We start from the raw sequence: 27,252 nt of genomic DNA on the forward strand, positions 1-27,252 counted from the left end.
TTGTTATGAACATGGGATGAACAAGTCCCCTTCGTGTAGACTAGTGTTTCCTCATGATAACACTTCCGATGTGCGATAGTGTTTGGGGCAGGATCACGTGGCTAATAAGACTCCGGGCTTCCTCATCAGCTGTTCTGACTTACAGCACAGGAGAGGATGCTTATGAGTCAAGAGGACAGCTAGAGACTGTTCACTAGGGGAGAAGAGAGGCTGGTGGGGCTGGACCTTGGGGAAAGCTTATATGAGAAACTGTGCTGGCCCTGAGCCCTGGAGCACGGGTGGGATTTGGATAAGCAGAGGTGAGACCTTTGCTAAGATTTTGAGATCGCAGAGAATGTTACATGTTCCTGGAAGGAGAGAGATAGTGACCGTCCCCTGCTGAGGCAGGAGAGTTAGTCACAGTTCTTGGGATATGAGCATGAATATGGGTCCAGTCCGTTAGAACAGAGGAGTACAGACTTGATGGTTTTAAAAGTGCAAAGTTATTGTTTGAGCAGAGGATGGACCATTACTTAATAAACCTGATGGTAGCATGGAGGGTCTAGGGTCAAGGAGGGGAATTGGAGCTAGGGAGGCCAGATGCCAGACGATGGGGCATTAACTGAGGTCTTGTGCATACGTGGGGGCCAAGACTTGAAGGGAAAGGATGGGAGATGATTTCTAAGAGATGAAGGAGCAATAAGGGGCACCTGGGTACCTAGTTCTTAATAGGTCATGAAGGGCAGATAATGACCAGAGTTGTTGTTGGAAAGGCTATAGACCTGAGTGACTGGAAAATGGTGGTGCACTCAGAGGGGAGGAACAGAGGGAGAAGGAGACAGTATCTCAAGCAGACTCCCCACTGAGCGCAGAGCCCAGTGTGGGGCTCCATCCCATGACCCTGAGATCACCACCTGAGCTGAAATCAAGAGTCGGAGGCCTGAGCCACCCAAGCGCCCTGAGAATGGTGGTATTCTTGATGGGAATAGTGAAGTTGCAGGAGGAGTTGGTTAGAAAAGGGTTATGGTGAGCTTGATTTTGTGATCTACAGCACTAAGTTGTTCAACTTGGCAGGAAGTTGCCAAGTTCATTGTGGAAAATAAGTGATCAGTTTTTTCGTCTTTGGGCAGGCAGAGTCATGGGGTTTCATTCGGCCTTCCAGATGGCCAGGAGTTGGGACTTCCAGTAGAAAGGAAAACCACCAAGTAGCTTGGGTCCTGGAGAGTCTCCCCCGTCAGCAGATGTTCCTTGAGTACCAGCTGTGGGCTGGAGCCAGTGCTAGGCACCATGGCCCAGGAATAAATGAGGCATGGTCCCCGTCATGGAGAAGCAGCAGTCTTGGGCATCTGATGCCAGGAGGAGGGAGTTGGTTACCCTCCGTGATCAAACTTAATGTCTACCCCGCATAGTAGAGGGATTCTGGAGGCAGAAGCACTCTCGACACATTCAAGTTGATGGGCTGCTGGAGAGGCATTTGGTTGGCATTGGGAATGGGTTTATCCAGCAGGAGTCTGAGCTTATGCTATGCGCAGAGAGCACTGCTGTGCGTTGAGTGGGACATGAAAGGAGTTTGAGGCATGGTCTTCTTCCCACCCTGCGAGAGTTTACCACCCATCTGGGCACTAGGACAGATGTGCTGACAGGTGACATTCAGCAGCATGTGGTTCAGTGACAGGACAGTGTCAAGCTCTGAGCACCCAGCAGGTAAAAGTTGGCAGGGACTTGGGTGATGCTGTGGAGCAGACTCCCCTTCTTCTCAAGTGCTTCAGACTTCTGAGGGGAGGGCAGGCATGTGGGATGACCCAGCTGCACTGGGGAAGACCTGTCAGGTTGAGTACTCATTAGATAATGCCAGAAAGAAAGGTATTAGGGAGGAGAAGAGAGGTACATAAATTAATGCATGGAGTCAGTACAATGGAGTCATGTCAGGGAGCATTAAATTTTGTGCAGTTTCAGCTTTTGTGTGAAAGCAAGAACAAGCCGAGCGATTAAGGAGAATAACAATGGAGAGAGAGAGTGATTTAAATGGAGCGCACCCACCACTTCAATCAGGAGCACTGCCCCTGAAAGAGGGTGAGATGGGCCTGCACACTTAAAACGTGGCTTCATCCTCCCTCTGATAAGTACGCCCCACCTTGCTGGTGCCTGGAATATTCTTTCATGGTTGTACTTTGCACATTGCATTATAACTTGTTCATGTGGCCCCCTTACTTACGAGATACTTCTTCTATTGATCACTAGAAGCTGGTGTCTTGTACGGCACGTGGAAGCCCCTCTATAAGGTTTGCTGAGTGAATGAAAGGTGACAGGTTTTGGCATCATCAGACGTCTGTTGAGCCCAGCGTGCATGATGCTGTTCTTGGCAGTGGGGCAGCGGGACACTTGTAAGACGTAGACCCCGCCCCTTGGAAGGTGGTTGAGCAGAGAAGAGGGTCATAACCTCCTCACACAGGATTCATGGAATCTGGGCGGGGTCAGAGGTGTGCAGCCGGGTGCAATAGAAAGCAGAGGGAGGGGTTGCTTCTGACTCGGGGTAACAGCCCCGGGCTCAGGGCAGGGAAGGGTTGAAACTGAACTCTGAAGAAGGGTTCCAGATGTATGGAGCAGTGCGAGCCCAAGCAGGGAGGCATGGATGCTGTGTGGCTGTGGGAGCTTTTTTTTTTTTTTTTTAATTAAGTATTTATTTTATTCTTATGTTAATCCCCATACATTACATCATTAGTTTTAGATGAAGTGTTCCATGATTCATTGTTTGTGCATAACACCCAGTGCTCCATGCAGAACGTGCCCTCCTCAATACCCACCACCAGGCTAACCCATCCTCCCACCTCCCTCCCCTCTAGAACCCTGTTTGTTTTTCAGAGTCCATCGTCTCTCATGGTTCGTCTACCCCTCCGATTTCCCCCGCTTCATTCTTCCCCTCCCGCTACCTTCTTCTTCTTCTTTTTTTTTCTTAACATATATTGCATTATTTGTTTCAGAGGTACAGATCTGAGATTCAACAGTCTTGCACAATTCACAGCGCTTCCCAGAGCACATAACCTCCCCAGTGTCTATCACCCAGTCACCCCATCCCTCCCACCCCACCCGCCACTCCAACAACACTCAGTTTGTTTCCTGCGATTAAGAATTCCTCATATCAGTGAGATCATATGATACATGTCTTTCTCTGTTTGACTTATTTCACTCAACATAATACCCTCCAGTTCCATCCACGTCGTTGCAAATGGCAAGATCTCATTCCTTTTGATGGCTGCATAATATTCCATTGTATATATATACCACATCTTCTTTAGCCATTCATCTGTCGATGGACATCTTGGCTCTTTCCACAGTTTGGCTATTGTGGACATTGCTGCTATAAACATCGGGGTGCACATACCCCTTCGGATCCCTACATTTGTATCTTTGGGGTAAATACCCAGTAGTGCAATTCCTGGATCATATGGTAGCTCTATTTTCAACTTTTTGAGGAACCTCCATACAGTTTTCCAGAGTGGCTGCACCAGCTTGCATTCCCACCAACAATGTAGGAGGGTTCCCCTTTCTCCTCATCCCCGCCAACATCTGTTGTTTCCTGACTTGTTAATTTTAGCCATTCTAACTGGTGTGAGGTGGTATCTCATTGAGGTTTTGATTTGGATTTCCCTGATGCTGAGCAATGTTGAACACATTTTCATGTGTCTGTTGGCCATTTGGATGTCTTCTTTGGAAAAATGTCTGTTCATGTCTTCTGCCCATTTCTTGATTGGATTCTTTGTTCTTTGGGTTTTGAGTTTGATGAGTTCTTTATAGATTTTGGATACTAGCCCTTTATCTGATATGTCATTTGCAAATATCTTCTCCCATTCTGTCGGTTGTCTTTTGGTTTTGTTGACTGTTTGCTTTGCAAAAGCTTTTTATCTTGATGAAGTCTCAATAGTTCATATTTGCCCTTGCTTCCATTGCCTTTGGCAATGTTTCTAGGAAGAAGTTGCTTCGGCTGAGGTCGAAGAGGTTGCTGCCTGTGTTCTCCTTTAGGATGTTGATGGACTCCTGTCTCACATTGAGGTCTTTCAACCATTTGGAGTCTATTTTTGTGTGTGGTGTAAGGAAATGGTCCAGTTTCATTCTTCTGCATGTGACTGTCCAATTTTCCCAACACCATTTGTTGAAGAGACTGTCTTTGTTCCATTGGACATTCTTTCCTGCTTTGTCAAAGATTAGTTGACCATAGAGTTGAGGGTCCATTTCTGGGCTCTCTATTCTGTTCCATTGATCTATGTGTCTGTTTTTGTGCCAGTACCATGCTGTCTTGATGATGACAGCTTTGTAATAGAGCTGGAAGTCCGGAATTGTGATGCCGCCGGCTTTGCTTTTCTTTTTCAACATTCCTCTGGCTATGCGGGGTATTTTCTGGTTCCATACAAATTTTAGGATGATTTGTTCCATTTCTTTGAAAAAAGTGGATGGTATTTTGATGGGGAGTGCATTGAATGTGTAGATTGCTCTAGGTAGCATAGACATCTTCACAATATTTGTTCTTCCAATCCATGAGCATGGAACGTTTTTCCATTTCTTTGTGTCGTCCTCCATTTCTTTCATGAGAATTTTATAGTTTTCTGAGTACAGATCCTTTGCCTCTTTGGTTAGATTTATTCCTAGGTATCTTATGGTTTTGGGTGCTATTGTAAATGGGATCGACTCCTTAATTTCTCTTTCTTCTGTCTTGTTGTTGGTGTATAGGAATGCCACTGACTTCTGTGCATTGATTTTATATCCTGCCACTTTACTGAATTCCTGTATGAGTTCTAGCAGTTTTGGGGTGGAGTCTTTGGGGTTTTCCACATAAAGTATCATATCATCTGCAAAGAGTGAGAGTTTGACTTCTTCTTTGCCAATTTGGATGCCTTTGATTTCTTTTTGTTGTCTGATTGCTGCGGCTAGGACTTCCAATACTATGTTGAATAGCAGTGGTGATAGTGGACATTCCTGCCGCGTTCCTGACCTGAGGGGGAAAGCTCTCAGTTTTTCCCCATTGAGAATGATATTCATAGATGGCTTTTATGATATTGAGGTGTGTACCCTCTATCCCTATACTCTGAAGAGTTTTGATCAAGAAAGGATGCTGTACTTTGTCAAAAGCTTTTTCTGCATCTATTGAGAGGATCATATGATTCTTGTTTTTTCTTTTGTTAATGTATTGTATCACATTGATTGATTTGCAGATGTTGAACCAACCTTGCAGCCCAGGGATAAATCCCACTTGGTCATGGTGAATAATCCTTTTAATGTACTGTTGGATCCTATTGGCTAGTATTTTGGTGAGAATTTTTGCATCCATGTTCATCAGGGATATTGGTCTGTAATTCTCTTTTTGATGGGGTCTTTGTCTGGTTTTGGGATCAAGGTAATGCTGGCCTCATAAAATGAGTTTGGAAGTTTTCCTTCCGTTTCTATTTTTTGGAACAGTTTCAGAAGAATAGGTATTAATTCTTCTTGAAATGTTTGGTAGAATTCCCCTGGGAAGCCATCTGGCCCTGGGCTTTTGTTTTTTGGGAGATTTTTGATGACTGCTTCAATTTCCTTAGTGGTTATAGGTCTGTTCAGGTTTTCTATTTCATCCTGGTTCAGTTTTGGTAGTTGATACATCTCTAGGAATGCATCCATCTCTTCCAGGTTATCTAATTTGCTGGCATAGAGTTGCTCATAATATGTTCTTATAATTGTTTGTATTTCTTTGGTGGTGGTTGTGATCTCTCCTCTTTCATTCATGATTTTGTTGATTTGGGTCATTTCTCTTCTCTTTTTGATAAGTCTGGCTAGGGGTTTATCAATCTTGTTAATTCTTTCAAAGAACCAGCTCCTAGTTTCGTTGATCTGTTCTACTGTTCTTTTGGTTTCTATTTCATTGATTTCTGCTCTGATCTTTATTATTTCTCTTCTCCTGCTGGGTTTAGGCTTTCTTTGCTGTTCTTTCTCCAGCTCCTTTAGGTGGAGGGTTAGGTTGTGTACTTGAGACCTTTCTTGTTTCTTGAGAAAGGCTTGTATTGCTATATACTTTCCTCTTAGGACTGCCTTTGCTGTGTCCCAAAGATTTTGAACAGTTGTGTTTTCATTTTCATTGGTTTCCATGTATTTTTTTAATTCTTCTTTAATTTCCTGGTTGACCCATTCATTCTTCAGTAGGATCCTCTTTAGCCTCCATGTATTTGAGTTCTTTCTGACTTTCCTCTTGTGATTGAGTTCTAGTTTCAAAGCATTGTGGTCTGAAAATAGGCAGGGAATGATCCCAATCTTTTGGTACTGGTTGAGACCTGATTTATGACCTAGGATGTGATGGAGAATGTTCCATGGGCACTAGAGAAGAATGTGTATTCCGTTGCTTTGGAGTGGAATGTTCTGAATATGTCTGTGAAGTCCATTTGGTCCAGTGTGTCATTTAAAGTCTTTATTTCCTTGTTGATCTTTTGCTTAGACGATCTGTCCATTTCAGTGAGGGGGATGTTAAAGTCCCCCACTATTATTGTATTGTTGTCAATGTGTTTCTTTGCTTTTGTTATTAATTGCCTTATATAATTGGCTGCTCCCATGTTAGGGGTGTAGATATTTATAATTGTTAGATCTTCTTGTTGGATAGAGCCTTTAAGTAGGATATAGTGTCCTTCCTCATCTCTTATTACAGTCTTTGGTTTAAAATCTAATTTGTCTGATATAAGGATTGCCAGCCCAGCTTTCTTTTGGTGTCCATTAGCATGGTAAATGGTTTTCCACCCCCTCAATTTCAATCTGGGGGTGTCTTTGGGTCTAAAATGAGTCTCTTGCAGACAGCATATCGATGGGTCTTGTTTTTTAATCCATTCTGTTAGCCTGTGTCTTTTGATTGGGGCATTTAGCCCATTTACATTCAGGGTAACTATTGAAAGATAGGAATTTAGTGCCATTGTATTGCCTGTAAGGTGACTGTTACTGTATATTGTCTGTGTTCCTTTCTGGTCTATGTTGCTTTTAGGCTCTCTCTTTGCTTAAGAGGACCCCTTTCAAGATTTCCTGTAGGGCTGGTTTTGTGTTTGCAAATTCCTTTAGTTTTTGTTTGTCCTGGAAGCTTTTTATCTCTCCTTCAATTTTCAATGATAGCCTAGCTGGATAGAGTATTCTTGGCTGCATATTTTTCTCATTTAGTGGTCTGAATATATCCTGCCAGTCCTTTCTGGCCTGCCAGGTCTCTGTGGATAGGTCTGTTGCCAATCTAATGTTTCTGCCATTGTAGGTTACATATCTCTTCTCCCGAGCTGCTTTCAGGATTTTCTCTTTGTCTATGAGACTCGTAAGTTTTACTATTAGATGTTGGGGTGTTGACCTATTTTTATTGATTTTGAGAGGGGTTCTCTGTGCTTCCTGGATTTTCATGCCTGTTTCTTTCCCCAAATTAGGGAAGTTCTCTGCTATAATTTGCTCCATTATACCTTCTGCCCCTCTCTCTCTTTCTTCTTCTTCTGGGATCCCAATTATTCTAATGTTGTTTCATCTTATGGTATTGCTTATCTCTGGAATTCTGCCCTCGTGATCCAGTAGTTGTTCATCTCTCTTTTTCTCAGCTTCTTTATTTTCCATCATTTCATCTTCTATATTACTGATTCTCTCTTCTGCCTCATTTATTCTAGCACTTAGCGCCCCCATTTTTGATTGCACCTCATTAATAGCCTTTTTGATTTCTACTTGGTTGGATTTTAGCTCTATACTTCTCCAGAAAGGGTTTCTCTAATAACTTCCATATTTTTTTCAAGCCCAGCTAGTATCTTTAAAGTGATGATTCTGAACTCTAGATCTGACATCGTACTAATGTCCGTATTGAGTAGGTCCCTGGCAGTCAGTACTACCTCTTGTTCTTTTTGTTGAGGTGATTTTTTCCGTGTTGTCATTTTGTGCAGAGGAGAATAGATTAATGAGAGAACAAAATGCTAGCAGAGTAACTACGTCCCCAGAAAATATACTCTAAACAAATCAGAAAAGACCTGAAGCAGTGGGAAAAGAAAGGGAAAGAGAGAAAAAAGAAAAAGAAAAAAAAGAAAAAGATAAAAACAAAGACAAACAAAACAAAACAACAACAGCAGAATGTGATCAAATATGATCAGGCTGGTATATAGATCAGTGCCACACACTAGATTTGGGGTGTATTTTGGTCTTTTAGAAGAAAGTGCCTCCCAAAATTTTAAAGAAAGAAAAACTTATATATGTACAAAAATAAGGGTTGATATGATGAAGGGATGGAATATGACTGTAAAGGTGGAAATTATAAAAAATTTTATAAAAGGAATTGATAAGAAGTTGTTTGAAAAAAGAAAGAAGAGGATTTAAAAAAGAAAAAAGATAAAGAAAAAAAAGGGAGAGGATGTGATCAGGCAGGGGAATAGAAAACACCATATACTAGAGATTTAGGGTATATTTTAATCTGTTAGAAGAAACTATCTCAAAATTTTAAAGAGAGAACAACATATATATATAAGCCAAAAATATGGGTAACTACTATGAAGGGATAGAATATGACTCTAAAAATGAAAAATAAAAATGTTTTTTTTTAAAAAAGGGATTGATAAGATGTTGGTTGAAAAAGGGAAAAAGAAAAATTCAAAAAGAAATAAAAAGACAAAAAGACAGTTAAAAAAAATTAACTTTAAAAGACTAAAGAATCATGGTAAAAAAGCCGTGAATTCTATGTGCAGTATTCCCCTAGCGCTGGAGTTCTGCCGTTCTCATTGATCGGTAAACTTGGTCTTGGCTGGCTGTTCTCACTGATCTTCTGGGGAGGGGCCTGTTGCCATGGTTTCCAAATGTCTCCGCAGGAGGCGGAATTGCCCCGCCCTTGCCCCCTCCTGGCTAAGTAATCTGCTCGGGTTTGCTCTCCGGGGCTTTTGTTCCCTGCGAGCTTTCCGTACAGCTTTGGAGGCGGAGAGTGAAAATGGCGGCCTCCCAGTCTCGCCCCAGAGGAGCCGAGAACTCAGGGCCCCGCTCCTCAGTGAGCCCCCAGAGAAAAGCCGTCAGTCACTCCCGTCTCCCTGGTCTCTGGCCGCACTCCGTGCTCACCCGGCCTGTGACCGCGCGTTTCTATCTCTGGCACCCGACCTGGGTGGAGTCTCCAAACCCAGCAGATCCATGCGGTGCACTCCCGCGCAGCTCCTCCCGGGGGAGGAAGGTGAGTCTCCCCGGATCTGCTGCTTGTTGGGTCCCTGCTGGAGGAGCAGGGGCCCGACTGTGCCGCGGATCACGGTTTATGGCCACCCCGAGCTGAGAGCCCGCACCTGGGCTCCGCCTCTGCAGCCGGCTTCCCCGCTCCGTTACCTGGGAGCTCTGCCCCACTCAGGCACCCCCGGTCTTTCTGTGACCCCGAGGGTCCTGAGACCACACTGTCCCGGAGGGTTCCACCCCCCGCTTAGCCACCAGAGTGACGTCCCTCGGCGGAGCAGAGTTTTAAAAGTTCCGATTTTGTGCTCCGTGGTTCTATCACTTGCCAGAAGCGGCCGACGGAGGCCCCTCCCCCGCCGTCTATCCTCCCGAATATCACCTCAGATTCACTTCTCCGCACGTCCTACCTTCCCGAAAGTGGTCGCTTTTCTGATGAGAGAGTTGTTGCTCTTCTTTTCTTCGATCTCCTGTTGAGTTTGTAGGTGTTCAGAATGGTTTGATCCCTATCCAGCTGAATTCCTGAGAGGAGACGAAATCCAGGTCTCCTACTCTTCCGCCATCTTGCTCTGCCCCGTGGCTGTGGGAGCTTTAGGGGCAGACACAGTCAGGAGAAGGGGGAAAGTGGGAGTCAGGTCAGTCCAGAGGGGCTGATAGGGAAAAGAGGGTGCAGTAAATCTGACTGCTTTCCCTTTGGTGTTGGCGGGTGTATATACAGTGTGAAAATCACCTTTAATGGCTACAGATACCAATTTTCCTCTCTTCTTACATTGATAACCTGGTATACATAAAAATTTGTTGATCGTGATATAAAATCCTCTTAAGCCTAAAATACATTTTGTTTTCCAGTTTCTGAAAACTCAGTTTTCCATGAACTAGTATTCTATAAAATAGGATCCAAGTTGTAACTGGGTGACAATTTTTTCTTTAAGGAAACATTTTCTTTTAAAGAAAATGTTCTCCTAAATCTGAAATTTTGCACAGACTTCTTAGAATTAAAGAAGTATACGTGTACGGAAGCAGAGTGGAAGATTGGAGAATGTCCTCATGATAAAACCTATTGGGCTTTAGAGTAGAGGCTTCTCCTTAGTCTTTGGCCCATTTTCTCACCAGTTCAGCCCACTGGGCTTGTCTTAGAAAAGAGGGACAGACTCTGCCCAGGCCACAGAGACCTGCCAGTGGGGCAGTGAAGGACAGTTATTTAGGCCCTCCTGGGTGCTGGCATGGTGGGGTGGGGCTGCAGGCAGAGTCCACGCACAGAGATTCTCAGCAGATATGGCCCGGCGTGGTGGGCGCTGGTGTGGGGCTCCTGGCACTGGGGGGCATTGCTGCGGGGCTGGGGAGCAAAAAGGGAGCTCTGCCTTGCTGTCTGCCCACAGGTTATGGGTCATTGTAGAAGTGACGAGGTGCAGAAGAACAGAGAAGGGCTGGTGCCCCCGGTCAAGGTCAAGGGAACTCTGGTAGCCTGTGTAGCAGCCTGGGGCAGGGGCTGCTTATTGATCCTGACGGCCCTATGATGGGGAGAATTACAAGCAGAAACAGTCTGGAGGGAGTTGCTAGGGGACTTTCTTAACCCCTGAGTTTTTGCTGGGAGCATTTGGAAGGCTTTTGGAAAGTGAGCTAACTGTCTTGAACTGATGTAAGAATTAAAATATGCACCTGGCCTGGGAGGCCTGATACTTCTACTCAGCCTGCCTAGAACACTCCAGGCCCGGCTCCCCAGAGGGCAAGTTAGGTATGGAGAAGAAAACAACAACCCAATTTTGCATTAACTGGCACACAGCAGAAGTTTCAGTGTCATCATGACTGGGCCAGGAAGACTGGGATGGGGGCCAGAGAAGGGGAACTGATGCTCTGTTTTCCCAGCCCTCCCTTTTTCTCTCCCCTTGCCTCGTCTCATGCCTTGTGCACAACAAGTGCTCAATAAAAATATGGTGAAGGAAATGCTGGAGCACATTAAGGACTCTCTGGAGTCCTCCCTTGGACTGTGGCTGGGGAGCAGGGGCATTGCGGGAATGGGAAGCATGGAATAAGGGAAGCCAGGTCCAGATGCTAAGGTCAGGCCAAAGGTTGCAGTCTCCAGCTCCCACCCAGTGTCTGGAATTCACCAGCTGGAGGCAAGGGGTTCCGGGTACGGAGAGGGAGACTTCCCAGTCGCCGGGCTGCCCATGTCATTTAAGAACACAAGTCATGTCCAGTCATGGATTCCTTCCTGACGTCTGTCCCCGATAATAGCATTCACAGAGACAGGTCATCATGGGAGGGAGCCAAGTTGCCCCACTTGACTTATAAGGGCAGGCTGTGTTCCAAGTACCTCAGATTCCCTTTTGCAGTGTTTTGTGGCGAGGAGGGAGCTGTGTTTGTAGTGCTGAAGGGCTCTACTATGGAGGGCGGATGAATGTCATTCCCTGTGGCTTGCCAGCATGGGAGCTGCAGGGGGACAAAGTTCTGTGCCACGGAAGGACCCTCATTCGAATACACCTACCCCCAGAGAGAGATTAGGAACTAGGTGGGTGGCAACTCCGTGTCAAATACAAGCATAAGTAGGGGCGCCTGGGTGGCTGAGTCAGTTAAGCTCAGGGTTGTGAGTTCAAGCCCCACATTGGGCTCCACACGGGGGGTGGAGCCTACTTAAAAAACAAACAAACAAAAAGAATACAAGCGTTAGTAGACTGCCCGGCCTTTAAGATCTGAGATTTTAAGAGGGTTTGTCTAAACTATTGAATAAATAGATGCCCTCAGTGTGCTACCTTTCAACATGAGTGGGATTCATGTTCTTGGAGTCTTCTGACAGGGTCTGCTGTGCCCTTGGCTCAGGGCTGTACAGGGCCTGATGCTGAGGGGATCCTCCTGAGGGACGGCTTTGCTTCTCCCGTGCCCTGACCTGGCATGTCAGGAGGCCCTGGAGAGGAGAGCCCCTGTCTCCTGTCAGGATGCTTCTTGCCCTGAGCCGCGGTGGCTGGACCGGATGAGCAGCGGGGCAGCCGGCGGACCCCTGGGAAAGGGTGTTTCAGCTGCCCTGGGAGCCTTCGCTCCCTGCTGCCTCCCCCCCCCGCCAGCGAGCACCCACAGTTCTGGGCAGAGGGATTTGGTCCCTCCGGGTTAGCTCCGCTCCACAGCTAGTTTTACAGGGCAGGCGTTAGCCTCTCCCCGCTCCTCCCTGCAGAGCCAAAGGACAGGTGACAACTGCAGCTGCTTCCAATCCTATTAGCATGGAGTCCCCCTTGTGTTTCCTGCACTCGGGAGAGGCTGCTGATGGGTACAATTTTTCTGGGTTAATTTTTGTGGGTTTTTTTTTTTTTCTTTTTTACTCTTGTATTTTTTTTTAATTCTTTTTTTAAAGATTTTATTATTTATTTGAGAGAGAGGGATAGAGCACAAGCAGGGGGAGCAGCAGAGAGAGGGAGAAGCAGGCTCCCCGCTGAGCAGGGAGCCCGATGCGGGGCTCGATCCCAGGACCCTGGGATCATGACCTGAGCCGAAGGCAGACGCTTAACCGACTGAGCCACCCAGGTGCCCCCTCTTGTATTTTTATTGTACAAATAAATAGTACCTACATACATTCTGATGATAAATGATGCATAAGCCTCCTTCATCACGTGCTAGAGGTAACCACCATGGACGCTTGGTACAGCCTTAAAGTCCTCTTTCTCTCATTAGTACACCATGTATACACGTTCTTTTAAAAACAAATTGAGTCATACGCAGTGGTTTGCTTTTTCCCACTGAGGATGTTTTGGAGAACGTTCCATGTTAGTATGTAGGCATTACTTCACTGTTTTTTTAATTGAAGTATAATTAACTTACAGTGTTTATTAGTCTTGGGTGTACACTATAACAGTCAGCACTTCCATACATTACTCACCCCTTCGCCCATCCCCTCACCCACCTCCCCTCTGGCAACCACCAGTTTGTTCCCTGTATTTAAGCGTGTATTTTGTGTGTTTGTCCCTTCTTTTTTTTGTTTCTTAAATTCCACATATGAATGAAATTGTAGGGTATTTGTCTTTCTTTGGCTCCGTCCATGTTCTTGCGGAGCATAGTATGTTCTCACCATAATTCATCTAAGCACTCTCTCAGTGATGCATGTTTAGGTTCTTTCAAACTTTCTACTATTATGCACAAGGCTTGTTTGTACAGAAGTCTTTGTAAATGCTCCCCTCCTCTCAGCATTGAAAGGAAAGAAGAAACCAGTATCAGTTTCCAGGATGAAATCATTTTCCAGGATAGTTTTGCATTCCTGAGTTCTTACTGCAAGTAAGTACAAAAAAAAAAAAAAAAAGCCACCTTGTATACCCTCCTCCACTAACTCCATCTAAATGTTACTCTATAAGAAGATTGGAAGAGGCATTTTGATGTGCTTTCAGTTTTAAGAAAGATTAGCCTCTTCCCAGAAGAAAATTACAACATTCAAACAATACAAAATTACAACTCCTGAAGTATTCTCATAACACGTTGTAAGTTTCCTTCCTAGCTCCCACCATAAGTTGCAGTTAGATAATTATTTCTATAAATATTTGTTGAATACTGTCTCCCCACCACACTGTAAGTTCATTGAGGGCAGGAGCCATCTTTCCTCTATCTGGTTGACTGCTCTATCCATAGTTTCCAACATAAAATTTGATACTCAGTAGGCATTCAGCAGAGTGTGTGAATGAACAGAATGATCAGCAATGTCAGTAGGATTGGATCTGGAGTGTTATTATATTGTCTGTACGATGGAATTTTATGTATCTTCAAAGAGTGTTAAAAAAATTGTCAAAAATATTTGGAAACTGTGTATAGTGTCATCAGAACTGATTAGAATAACAATAATAGAGCAAGGAATATGAATTGAGAGAAGGTAAGCAAACATTTAATAATGATGAGATCAGTTTTTAAAATAACTAGAACTTGGGGCACCTGGGTAACTCAGTTGGTTAAGTGTCTGCCTCCGGCTCAGGTCATGATCCCAGGGTCCTGGAATCGAGTCCCGCATCGGGCTCCCTGCTCAGTGGGGAGCCTGCTTCTCCTTCTGCCTCTGCGTGCCGCTCCCCCTGCTTATGCACACACTCACTTTCTCTCTCTGCCAAATAAATAAATAAAATCTTTAAAAGATAAATAAAATAACTAGAACTTGCCCAAGCAGCATTTAGTCTGTTTTCTTTTTAATTTTTTTATTTGAGTAGAGTTGACATACAATGTTACATTAGTTTCAGGTGTACAACATAGTGATTCACCATCTCTATACGTTACACTTTGCCCACCTCAAGTGTATGTCACCCTTCAATGCAATTACGGTATCATTGACTATATTCTCTATGCTGTACCTTCTCTTCCCATGACTTACTCATTCCATAAATGGAACCCCTGTCTCCCATTCCCCTTCACCCATTTTACCACTCCCCTCCCAGACCCCTTTTCTCTGGCAATAATCAGTTTGTTTTCTGTATTTATAGATGTGGTTCTGCTTTTTGTTTGTTTATTCATTTGTTTTGTTTTTTGGATTTCACATCTGAATGAAAGCATGTGATATTTGTCTTTTTTGGTCCAACTTATTTCACTTAGTATAATACCCTCCAGGTCCATCTATGTTGTCTTAAGTGGCAAGATCACTTCCTTTTTTATGGCTGCATAATATTCCACTGTGGTGTGTGTGTGTGTGTGTGTGTGTGTGTGTGTGTGTGTACACATACCACATTTTTATCCATTCATCTGTTGGTGGACACTTAGGTTGCTTCCATATCTTAGCTATTATAAATAATGCTGCAGTAAACATAGGGGTGCATATATCTTTTCAAATTAGTGTTTTTGTTTTCTTTGGGCAAATACTCAGTAGTGGAATTATTGGATCATGTGGTATTTATATTTCTAGTTTTTGGAGGAACCTCCATACTGTTTCCCATAGTGACTGTATCCGTTTTACAATGGGGAAAAGGCAGTGTCTTCAATAAATGGTGCTGGGAAAACTGGACAGCTACATGCAAAAGAGTGGAACTGAACCAATTTCTAACTACACAAAAATAAACTCAAAATGGATTAAAGACCTAAATGTGAGACCTGAAATCATAAAAATCCTTGAACAGAACATAGGCAGTGATTTCTTTGACATCAGCCATAGCAGCATTTTTCTAGATCTGTCTCCTGAGGCAAGGGAAATAAAAGCAAAAATAAACTATTGGGATTACATCAAAATAAGAAGCTTTTCACATCCAAGGAAACCATCAACAAAACAAAAAGGCAGCGTGCTGAATGGGAGAAGATATCTGCAAATGATATATCTGATAAGGGGTTAATATCCAAAATATATAAAGAATTAATATAACAATACCCCTCAAAAAGAACAGTCTGATTAAAAATGGACAGAAGACATGAACAGACATTTCTTCAAAGAAGACATCCAGGTGGCCAACAGACACATGAAAAGATGCTCAACATCACTCAGCACTGGGGAAGTGCAAATCAAAACCACAATGTACCTGTCAGAATGGCTAAAATAAAAAAAATAAAAAAATAAAAATAACAAGTTGGCAGGGATGTGGAGGAAAAGGAATCATTGTGTGCTGTGGGTGGGAAGCCGTCTTTTCTGTTTTGTTTCAGCCCACGCTGTTCCCTGACTTGAAGAGCCCTAGTAAATTAGAAGACCCGTGTTTATTTACTACCCCCTTTCCTGTGTCTCCCCACCCCCGCCCCAAGAAAAAAAAAAGGAAAATGAAAATAAGGAAGAAAGTCTATTCTTTCATAATAGATGGAATTTCCACTAGCAAAAACTGAAAGTACGTCTTGGAACCTTTGCAGATTCTAAGTTTGGATTAGCAACATCCTTTTAAAAAACCACGTAAGCACCACTTTTCCTCTGCAGATTGTTTCCTTGGATTGCTTTCTGCTCAAACCCCTGAGGCAGTGAGTTTGGTCCAGAGTGGAGAAGGGGAGGGAGTTTGGGAGCATCATGCCCGCTGCGCCCTGGCTGAGCAAGGCGGGCAGTGTGGGGCCATAGGTGGCCGGTGGCGGGGGGGGGGGGGCGGTTGGCGGGGGGAGGACCTAGACAGAGCCTGTAGAGTACTGAGGCAAGCCTGGCTCTCTGTGGGATACAGGTGTGTGTTGGGGAAAGGGGTTTTTCATTCTCACGTATTTATTCATCCTCTCTGAAGCTTGTGCTCCTTTTTCTCTGAATTTGTGTGTTTTTATCTGATGATAAGGTAGGGCTTAGTGTCGCAAACATGGAAAATATGCAAGAGAAAATAGCAGTAATTCCACCACCAGAGATAGCCACTCATATCTTGGTGTATTTTCCTCCAAGGCTTTTCATATATACATACCTGACAGCTTCTACTTCTTACAAAAAAAATCAAACACGAAATCGGGGCCATCTGACCATATTCTTTAACTTGCTTTTTGTTGGCTACAAAACTGAATGTTGAATAGGAATATCAAAATTTAACCCTTTCACAATGTTTTTGCTAATATAAATAGCATTGTGGGGAAATACCCCTGAACAGAGCCCATTTCCCTATGAAGATTTCAGTATTTCAACAAATTGTATAAGTCTAATCATGAGGCCGGGGTGTGCAGACATTTTCAGGACTCTGGTGTGGCAGGCCACCCTCCAGGACTGTCCCTGCATCGCCACCAGCAGCTAGGAGAGGCCCGCCTCGCCCCTGTCAGCAGCACGTCCTGATTGTCCTTGACGGTTCAGTAGATGGATAAAGGTCCACCATCATCCAGGTTACATTTATTCAGGTATGGCGTTGAACGGTTTTCCATATGTACTTTCACCTTCTATATAATTCTGTGAATTGTTCATGTCCTTTGCTTGTCTTTCAGAGGGCATGTTGGGTCCTCAGTGGATTTTATTAACAGCTAACATAGTTTCAGATATTTGGGGCTGTCCTTTATGGCAGATACCTTCCTTTTCAGTTGTCAGTTACCTTTGAATTGTGACTATGGTTACTTTTGATGAGCAGAAGTTATTTTAAGTTGTCAAAACTGTCTATCTTTTCATTTTTTATTTCTTCAGTTCCATCATGATCAGACCATTGTAGCTCCTCCTTATGACAGTTAAATATCCATCTAGTTTTTTTTTTTCTAATTACCTTTGATGATTTTATTTAACATTTACCTCTTCAGTCTGCTTTGGTCTTTTGATGGTGTAAGTCAAGACTCTAGCTGGTAATTCCTCCATTGTTCTTTATTGAGGTACCTGTTCCTTACCTACCCATTGGTCTCTGGTGATTTCTTTATTATAAACTTTTTTTTTTTTTAAAGATTTTATTTATTTGACAGAGAGAGAGAAGGGCAGGGGGAGAGGGAGAAACAGGCTCTCCACAGAGCAAGAGCCCGATGCGGGACTTGATCCCAGGACCCTGAGATCACGACCTGAGCCAAAGGCAGACGTTTAACCGACTGAGCCACCCAGGTGCTCCCTTTATTATAAACTCTATGTGAGTGAGCCTGTTTTAGGGCTCTCTGTATTGTTACCAGACCATCCTGTTACTGCTTCATCCTGACTTGTTTCTAGATACAAGGAGATACCTGGGTATCGGGAAATACTGGCACCATGAACAAGGAAACCAAAGCATAGCTCAGCAGTTGAAGCGTTCCACTTGCCTGGCGCAGGTTGTTGCAGATAAATTCCTCATGGTGTAGTGGATATTTAGAATGCTACTGAATTAGAGGAAGAGGATCATTACCAACAGATCCTTATTGGGAACTTGTCACGTTCTCAACTCTGGACACTTTTCTTTTTGACAGTTACGAGAACCAGTACATGGCTACATTTTGGGGTGTTATTAAGGCTACTTAACCTTCCGTGTTTTGATCACTGCTATGACTACTGTCTTTGTGATTACAGGAAGTTGTAACTGATTATGAATGGGTTCTGAGAGGAATTACAACTTCCAGATTGGTTTGGAAAGTGGTGAATATTCCAGGAGGAAGGATGAATAGGCTATACGTTGCCTCAGTGCCTTGGCTGATAGGACAGGCTGAGGCCAGTGAGACTCCTGAGATGTTTCCCACACCAACCAGCCCAGGTCTGTCCCACCCCCTGCTGCTAGTGTGGTAGTGGAGGGAGCTTCCTCCATACGAAATTCTAATATGCCACATGTCTCTATATCTGTATTTGTGTGTCTGTGTTTGCATTCAGGCAGTAAGAGAAAATTAAAGCCCTGCCCTTTTTTGGACACACCTACTCTTGGTCTCTTCCCCAGAGGTAACTACCGTTACTGTTAGTGTTTTAGGCTGCTCTGTGTTCCTGTAGAAAAACAGGATTTTATTTGTATTTTATTATTATTAAATTTTTAACAAAATATTATGCTTTGTATTAATAGCTTATAATCTGCTCATTTATCTGCAGTGTGTCCTGGAGATATTTTTCATGTCGGTGCATGTAGGTCTGCCTCATTCTTTTTAGATGTGGCATAATTTTCCACAGTACGACTATGCCCCAGTTCATTGAACCATTCTGTTAAGGGTCATGTACATTCATTCTGCATTTTCCGACTGTACACGGTGGTTCAGTCAGCGTCCTTGGACATGCTTTCTCACGCAAAATGTGTTTCTCTAGATCAGTGGTTCTTAAACTTTTTGGTCTCGCGGCCCCTTTACACTTCACACTCTTAAATTCTGTTGGAGATTTCAAAGAACTTTTGTTTGTGGGTTGTATCTATCAGTATTTATCATATTAAAAATTAAAACTGAGAAAATTTAAAAACAATTTAAAATAATAAGTCAACATATATATATATTTAAAAACGACTTCAAAAACAAGAATTTTGTAAGAAGAGTGGCGTTGTTTTCGACTTTTACCAGATCTCCTTAATGTCTGACTTAATAAAAGACCACTGACTCTCACATCTGCTTTTCACTCATCATGTGGCAATATCCCATGTCAGTAGCCTCTCGAAACTCCACTGTATAAACTCATAAGAATGAGAATAAGAAGGCAAACAAAGCCTAGTATTATTGTGAAAACAGGCTTAACATCACGACCTTCCTGGAAGATTCTCAGGTTCCAGACCACACTTGGAGAACCGTTGCTCCAGGGTCAAGCTGGAGGGTGGAATTGGAAGTTAGAGGGTCACAAGCTGTGCACATTCCAAATGTAAAAGGTACTTCCAGGTGCTCTCCAGAATATTAGCTCACGCTCTTACCAGTGATAGAGGGGAGCGGGCCCGTCCCCACTGCTTTACTCATGCTTGATATTTTCAGGGTTTTCTCTTTGCTCTTCTCATTGAAACGGTATCTCACTGTTTCCATTTGTAGTTCCCTATTTGCACTGGGGTTTCACAAGACGTGATTCTGGGTTCTGGCTGTAACACTGAGCGGTCTTCTAGGGACTGCTCATTCTTTCCAGCCTACCTACTCGTGCTTTTGGCCTGGGGTATTTGATCTTAGGGAGACTGTGAGGTGTCAGCTGGTCATCATTGCCTTAAGAAATCTCCCCCAAGCCCAGTCTATCTTAACTATTTCTTTTTGTTTTAAGCTGAAAGTTAAAAAAAAAAAGTCAGTTCCCTCTGTTCCCTGTTTAACTTTGGTCAAGGAGCAAAACTAGCAAAGTTTACAGTTTACAGTTCTTTTGGGAACTGTAAAGATGTCTTTCAGAAAGTCTTTCTTTTAAATGTTAACATCTGCACATTTGATGATCATGTGTAAGGGTTCCTAGAGAGAGAGACGTTCTGTTCCCTCATTTGGGGAGTCTCACCTTTCCTTAAACCAGATTTTCTTTGCAAAACAGAAAATGACGCCTGTTAAGTGAGATAATACATGGAAGGAGGCCTGGAAGCTGGTTTGTGTTTAGTACATGCTGGTTGGCGCCGAAGCTGGCTTACGTTACACTTCTGCAATCTGGAGGTGTTTGTGAAATTGTGATGAACCATAAACTGGCACAGCTGAGGTGAGAGGCCTCGCGCTTCTCCCCAGCTCTCACTCACACTCAGGCGCTACTGAGACGGGTGCGGGAGGCTCAGCCCCAGAGGAGTAACTCACTAGCCTCCTGTCCCTCCCCCAGGCTCCCTTTGAAGAAGGAGAGTCTGATGATCTTGAAATTCTTCTTCTCAATAAGGCATCATTCCTTTTAAGTCTCTCTAAACTCTCTGAGCCTTTATGCTTTCGGTTTTCTTTGTCACACCCAGTGGACTGAATACCCGAATGGGAAAATGGTGCACTGTAAAGAACCACAGGAACACCCTTACGGCTTCACGGCAAGGGGCGGCTGTGTGGAACATGTGTGCCCAGAAGGCATCTGGCCCCAAGAGCCAGTATCAGCCCTTGTAACATGAGGACAGTGGACTAAAATTAGTTCTCAAATGCCCTCCAGGCCCCTGCTCATTCGGGCGCTGTGATTCATGCCCCACCTTACAGTCATTACTCTTTTTCACCTCTCATCCCCTTTAATTCCTTTTCTCATCCCTTGGGCGTTTCACGGGGCACTGCCCTGTCGTGCACCAGGAGCTCTGGGTGAGCAAGGCTGGCAGCTCGCAGCCTGGCTGGGGACATGGCTTCCCGGGGATTGCCGCCTCGTGAGAAGTGTTCTGGAACAAGTTTCCCCAGTGGGGAGCCTTAGCCAGTGGGGGACATCGGGGACGGCTTTCTATGAGAAGCAGCCCTGGGCTGAGTTATCCCTCAGCCTGGGCGAAGCCTCTTAGGGGATAGTGGACTGGTTTCTTGGGGAAAGAGAACAGGGTCAGCGTTACTGGGGCCTGCGGAACGGGGAGGAGTGAACGGTGTCAATGCAAGAGGAGGCCAGCCCAGTACAGGAGCTCCTGTGGCTTGGATCGTCGTGTTTATCCAGAGCGGCCGGAGGGCTTTTAGCTATACACGACATAATCCGGTAGGCATTTTAAAACCTCACCCCAGGTATGCCATGAGATGGATTGGAGTTGTGGAGACACCAGTTAGGGGTGACTGCAGTTAACTTCGGCCCGATGGTCTCTGTGCCCTTGGAGGCCGGGGACCGTTGCAGGTGTCCTGGACTCCGCCGTGGTACTTTGTATGGGACAGAGAGCTTACCACAGTTTGGGGGGGCCACTGCCGGGCGCTCTTTGAGCACCGAGGGGCTCGCCTGCCTCTCCTGCGATGCTGGAGCCAGTCTGGGAAGGCCCCAAGCTGGTCCTGTGCAGCAGCTCTGCTCTGTGGCTCCATGGTCGCCTGGGAAGCGTAGCCTGGCCTGGCACGGGGCGGTGAGGAAGGAGCGGCCCAGAGCCAGTGTGGAAGCCCGGTCCTGGGTGAGGCCAGCGGTCGGCGCTCATCACCTGGCCGAGCAGGAAGGCCTATGTGCTGTGGGCCCGTGGGAAGCTGCAGCTCTGGGCGGGCCTGGCCCGGGCCCCGAGGGGGCCAGCTGAAGGGAGATGCCGCTTACCTCTGCACTTAATGTCTGCCTTCCTCTGCTGCCTTTAGGACCAGGATTAACAGCTCCTGTGTGTGCATATACACGTGTACGTGTTTACCTTTTGTAATGAAGGCTTTACTGTTTTAGAGCATTTTTAGCTTCACGGCAAAAAGGAGGGGCAGTACGGAGATCTGCTAGATACCTCCTGCCCCTGCACACGCACGGCCTTCCCCATCATCAACATCCCCCGCAAGAGTCGTACATCCTGTGGGCTTGGGAAAAATGTGAATGACATGTGTCCGTCATTATGGTATTGTGCAGAATATTTTCACTGCCCTAAAAATCCTCTGTGCTCTGCTTATTCAAGGCCTCCCCCCATACCCCCAGCAACCACTGATGGTTTTACTGTCTCTGTAGTTTTGCCTTTTCCACCGTGTCGTGGAGTTGGAGCCTTTTCCCGTTGGCTTCTTGCACTTAGTCATATACATTTACATTAAGGTTCTTCTATGCCTTTTCATGGCTTGCTGACTCACTGCCTCTTAGTGCTGGGTATCCTGTTGTCTCTGTGTGCCACACTTTATCCATTTCCCTGCTGAAGGACATCTTGGTTGCTTCCAGGTTTTGACGATTATAAATAAAGCTGCTAAATAGCCATGTGCAGTTTTTGTGCAGATGTGAGTTTTCAAGTCCTTTGGGCAAATACTAAGGAGCACAATTGCTGGATCATGCGGTAAAGGTATGTTTAGTTTTGTAAGAAACTGCCTTCCAAGTGTCTGCATGTGTTTGCATTCCCAGTCTCAGTGAACGAGCGTTCCTGTTGCTCCCCGTCCTTGTCAACATTTGGTATTGTCAGCGCTCCAGATTTTGGCCATTCTAGTAGGCGGGTACTGGTACCCTGTTTTAATTTGCACGTCTCTGATGACATATGATGTGGAGACCCTTTTCATACACTCATTTTCTATCAGCATATCTTCTTTAGTGAGGTGCCTGTTAAGGTTTTTGGCCCGTTTTAAATTGAGTTGTTTCGCTACTGTTGGGTTTTAAGAGTTCCTTGTGGATTTTGAAGAACAGTCCTATACTGCATGAAGCCACCACAGACCCCACACCACCTGTGTGCTAGTCCTCTGAGCACAGTGTTTGCTGAGCGGCAATCCTGCCAGACAGTTACATGTTGTTCACTTTTGAAAGACTGTGGGATAGTGGTTAAGATGTGAGTTTTGGGGGCGCCTGGGTGGCTCAGTTGGTTAAGTGTCTGCCTTCGGCTCAGGTCATGGTCCCAGGGTCCTGGGATCGAGCCACGCGTCAGGCTCCCTGCTCGGTGGGGAGTCTGCTTCTCCCTCTCCCTCTGCCCCTCTCCCCACTCATGCTGTCACTATCGCTCTCTCTCTCAAAGAGATGAAGGAAATCTTTTTTTTTTTTTAACGATTTTATTTATTTATTTGAGAGAGAGAATGAGAGACAGAGAGCACGAGAGGGAAGCGGGTCAGAGGGAGAAGCAGACCCCCCGCTGAGCAGGGAGCCCGATGCGAGACTCGATCCCGGGACTCCAGGATCATGACCTGAGCCGAAAGCAGTCGCTTAACCAACTGAGCCACCCAGGCGCCCCGAAGGAAATCTTAAAAAAGAAAAAAAAAGGATGTGAGTTTTGGAGCCAGACTGCCTGGATTCACCCTGGCGGGTGACACATCCACTGTGAGACCTCAGGCAAGTTACATAATTCCTCTGTTCCATAGTGTCCTCCTCAGTGATGTGGGTAATAATGGAGCCCATCTCACGGGGCACAGAGGATGAAATGGATCAGCACAGAGAGCACCAGACTGATGTCTGGGACAGGGCTGGCACTCGGGGGAGATTGGCTGCTAACCATACCCCGGCACAGATGACCCCGATGGATGAGGCGTTGAGGGCCGCAGAGGTCAGATAACCAGCCTAGGGGCCCGAGGAGCCTGGCTGGAAAGCAGCTCTGATTCCAAAGCCCGTGTGCTTGGCCCTTCACCCGTCTTGTGAGCAAGGAACAGCGGACAGGGAGCAGGGCAGGCTCGCACCCCAGCACCGAAGCTGCTCACTTATGCTGGGGCATGGGCTCTGCTGCTGTGGGGTCGACCTCCCCACCGCTTGCATTCCTGCTGGGGGTGGGGAGGGAGGCTGTCTGCTCCATTATGGTCATGGCCAGCCCCTCCCAGCCCGGCACTTCGGCCTGTGCAGGTCATCAGGACCACGGCTGTGTGGAGGACAGCCCCAAGGACATTAGAACACAGCTCCCGCACCGCACCCTGCCGAGCCCTCCCTGCCAGCACCACAGAATCAAGTCTGCAAGGATGTCCTTTCCCTGATGTCCAGCTGGGCTCTGTGTTCAGGCACAGTGCTCCGCTCCCCTTCATAACGAGCTGCGAGCTCCAGACTCAAGTGTTTGCTTGTGCTGGTTCCCCAGCCTGGGTCCCCCTCCCTTCACATAGGAACACACGGCATGGCCTAGCCATTACCCTTACGTAGTTCTGTCTCTTATCCTTAGCGTTCACGGTCTTGGCCTCCTCCACTGTGCTGTAAGCTCTTCGAGGACAGGGACCGTGTCTGATCTTGGAATCCCCCGTGTCCCCCATGGTACCAGGCACGCAGTAGATGTCCAGTAAATCCGTGCTGGGTTGGGCTCCACACCCGTGAGTTCTGCGTACCTTAGGGCGAGTACTTGTGCTCTGTTGCCCCGTAACAGATACCGGAAGAACGGAGCACTCGGGGAGGGCAGGGGTCCGTGGCTCTCTGATAACACTGCTGGCACAAAAGCCCCGAGCCCTTAAATGCCCAGCTCGGATGAGCTTGAACGTCCCTTTTCTTTTTTAAGGTTTCTTAAGAAAAGAGCGTTTGCCCTGAAACCAGTGTTGGTCTACTTAGAATGTCTTTGTATTTGCAAAGAAGTCTCATGACCAGTTATCTAAATAATGGTAACAGTTGTTGTAAGTTCTTTTCATTTTATCGGAGTCACCAATCTCTGATTCATTCCCGGATTGAGACACTCAAGGCCTTCTCCTACACAATAGGGTTCCTTTGTTGCCAGAACCCCAAAAGCTAGCTTTGAAAAGCCATCACTGAGGGAGAGGAGGATGCAAAAGGACTTAACAAAGTTGTGTCTAGTCTCAGGCTGTGGCCCCATTAAATCTAAGATCCCAGTTATCCACGGCAGACTTGCAGGGTACCAGGTGTTCGAGAGCCGTAGAAGATAAGACCAAGAAGTAAACCAGTCGGTACAGGGGACATTCAGATCATTCCAAGTGCGCTGAAGATCCACATGGTTCCACACAGATCAGGCCTCTGTGTCAGTGAAGACTGGCTAGACGGTAATTTTCTTCCAACACTTTTATACTTAAAAGTGTCTAGGAAATGGCCCCTGGGCCTTCAAGGGTCTGCTTATTTGACATTTTTCTTAAGCTGACCTCATGCCCCTGACCTCCTTCTTGGGGCAGCATCCATGTCTCGTGCTCATTTTGAAACGGTGCCTCGTTTCCCCGCCGTGCTCTCACAGTGCAGAAATCAAGACCACATTTCCTCTGGTGGAGGTGGGGCTGGTCTGGCTTTGCCACCAGAATTTGATCCTGGCCCTCACACGTCCGATTCCCGCTGTGGCCTTTGTGATGACACAGTGTCCGTATCTGGCCCTGTCCTTCCATGCATCCAGCCTCCATCCCTGCTGAGCGAATGGCCGCAGGCTCCTTTCCTCCACCTCACCAACAGTCTTCCTGCTCTGCACAAAACAGCAGTAGGTGCTCTGGGGTCAGTCTTCACACCCCAGCCATTGGCCACCGGGGGCTGCTCTTGTTGGCCCTGTGGTGGTTTTTTTTATTATTACTGTTATGTTAATCACCATACATTACATCACCAGTTTTAGATGTAGCGTTCCACGATTCATTCTTTGTGCATAACACCCAGTGCTCCATGCAGAACGTGCCCTCCTCAATGCCCATCACCAGGCCAACCCATCCTCCCACCCCCCTCCCCTCTAGAACCCTCAGTTTGTTTTTCAGAGTCCATCGTCTCTCATGGTTCGTCTCCCCCTCCAATTTCCCCCCCTTCATTCTTCCCCTCCTGCTATCTTCTTCTTTTTTTTTTTTTTCTTAACATATATTGCATTATTTGTTTCAGAGGTACAGATCTGAGATTCAACCGTCTTCCACAATTCACAGCGCTTCCCAGAGCACGTACCCTCCCCAGTGTCTATCACCCAGTCATCCCATCCCTCCCACCCCACCCCCCACTCCAGCAACCCTCAGTTTGTTTCCTGAGATTAAGAATTCCTCCTATCAGTGAGGTCATATGATACATGTCTTTCTCTGTTTGACTTATTTCGCTCAGCATAATACCCTCCAGTTCCATCCACGTCGTTGCAAATGCCAAGATCTCTTTTCTTTTGATGGCTGCATAATATTCCATTGTATATATATATACCACATCTTCTTTATCCATTCATCTGTCGATGGACATCTTGGCTCTTTCCACAGTTTGACTATTGTGGACATTGCTGCTATAAACATCGGGGTGCACGTACCCCTTTGGATCCCTACATTTGTATCTTTGGGGTAAATACCCAGCAGTGCATTGCTGGATTGTATGGTAGCTCTATTTTCAACTTCTTGAGGAACCTCCATACTGTTTTCCAGAGTGGCTGCACCAGCTTGCATTCCCACCAACAGTGTAGGAGGGTTCCCCTTTCTCCACATTCCCGCCAACATCTGTCATTTCCTGACTTGTTAATTTTAGCCATTCTGACTGGTGTGAGGTGGTATCTCATTGAGGTTTTGATTTGGATTTCCCTGATGCCAAGCGATGTTGAACACTTTTTCATGTGTCTGTTGGCCATTTGGATGTCTTCTTTGCAGAAATGTCTGTTCATGTCTTCTGCCCATTTCTTGATTGGATCATTTGTTCTTTGGGTGTTGAGTTTGATAAGTTCTTTATACATTTTGGACACTAGCCCTTTATCTGATATGTCATTTGCAAATAACTTCTCCCATTCTGTCGGTTGTCTTTTGGTTTTGTTGACTGTTTCCTTTGCTTTGCAAAAGCTTTTTATCTTGATGAAGTCCCAATAGTTCATATTTGCCCTTGCTTCCGTTGCCTTTGGCAATGTTTCTAGGAAGAAGTTGCCGTGGCTGAGGTCGAAGAGGTTGCTGCCTGTGTTCTCCTTTAGGATTTTGATGGACTCCTGTCTCACATTGAGGTCTTTCAACCATTTTGAGTCTATTTCTGTGTGTGGTGTAAGGAAATGGTCCAGTTTCATTCTTCTGCATGTGGCTGTCCAATTTTCCCAACACCATTTGAGACTGTCTTTTTTCCATTGGACATTCCTTCCTGCTTTGTCAAAGATGAGTTGACCATAGAGTTGAGGGTCCATTTCTGGGCTCTCTATTCTGTTCCATTAATCTGTGTGTCTGTTTTTGTGCCAGTACCATACTGTCTTGATGATGACAGCTTTGTAATAGAGCTGGAAGTCTGGAATTGTGATGCCACCAGCTTTGGTTTTCTTTTTCAACATTCCTCTGGCTATTCGGGGTCTTTTCTGGTTCCATACAAATTTTAGGGTTATTTGTTCCATTTCTTTGAAAAAAGTGGATGGTATTTTGATGGGGATTGCATTGAATTTGTAGATTGCTCTAGGAAGCATTGACATCTTCACAATATTTGTTCTTCCAATCCATGAGCATGGAACGTTTTTCCATTTCTTTGTGTCTTCCTCAATTTCTTTCATGAGTATTTTATAGTTTTCTGAGTACAGATCCTTTGTCTCTTTGGTTAGATTTATTCCTAGGTATCTTATG

General features: G+C 45.5%; 1 protein-coding gene across 2 annotated transcripts in view; it reads left to right on the forward strand.

Annotated features, from left to right (window-relative positions):
* Positions 1 to 27,252, forward strand: part of PANX1 (pannexin 1) — a 61,768-nt gene that overhangs the window by 1,131 nt on the left and 33,385 nt on the right. The gene's annotated exons all lie outside the window — the stretch shown is intronic.

The sequence above is a fragment of the Mirounga angustirostris genome, unplaced genomic scaffold, assembly GCF_029215605.1.
Source record: "Mirounga angustirostris isolate CCGP_5_RB_7025 unplaced genomic scaffold, mMirAng1.0.hap1 SCAF_13, whole genome shotgun sequence".
Classification (NCBI taxonomy): Eukaryota; Metazoa; Chordata; class Mammalia; order Carnivora; family Phocidae; genus Mirounga; species Mirounga angustirostris.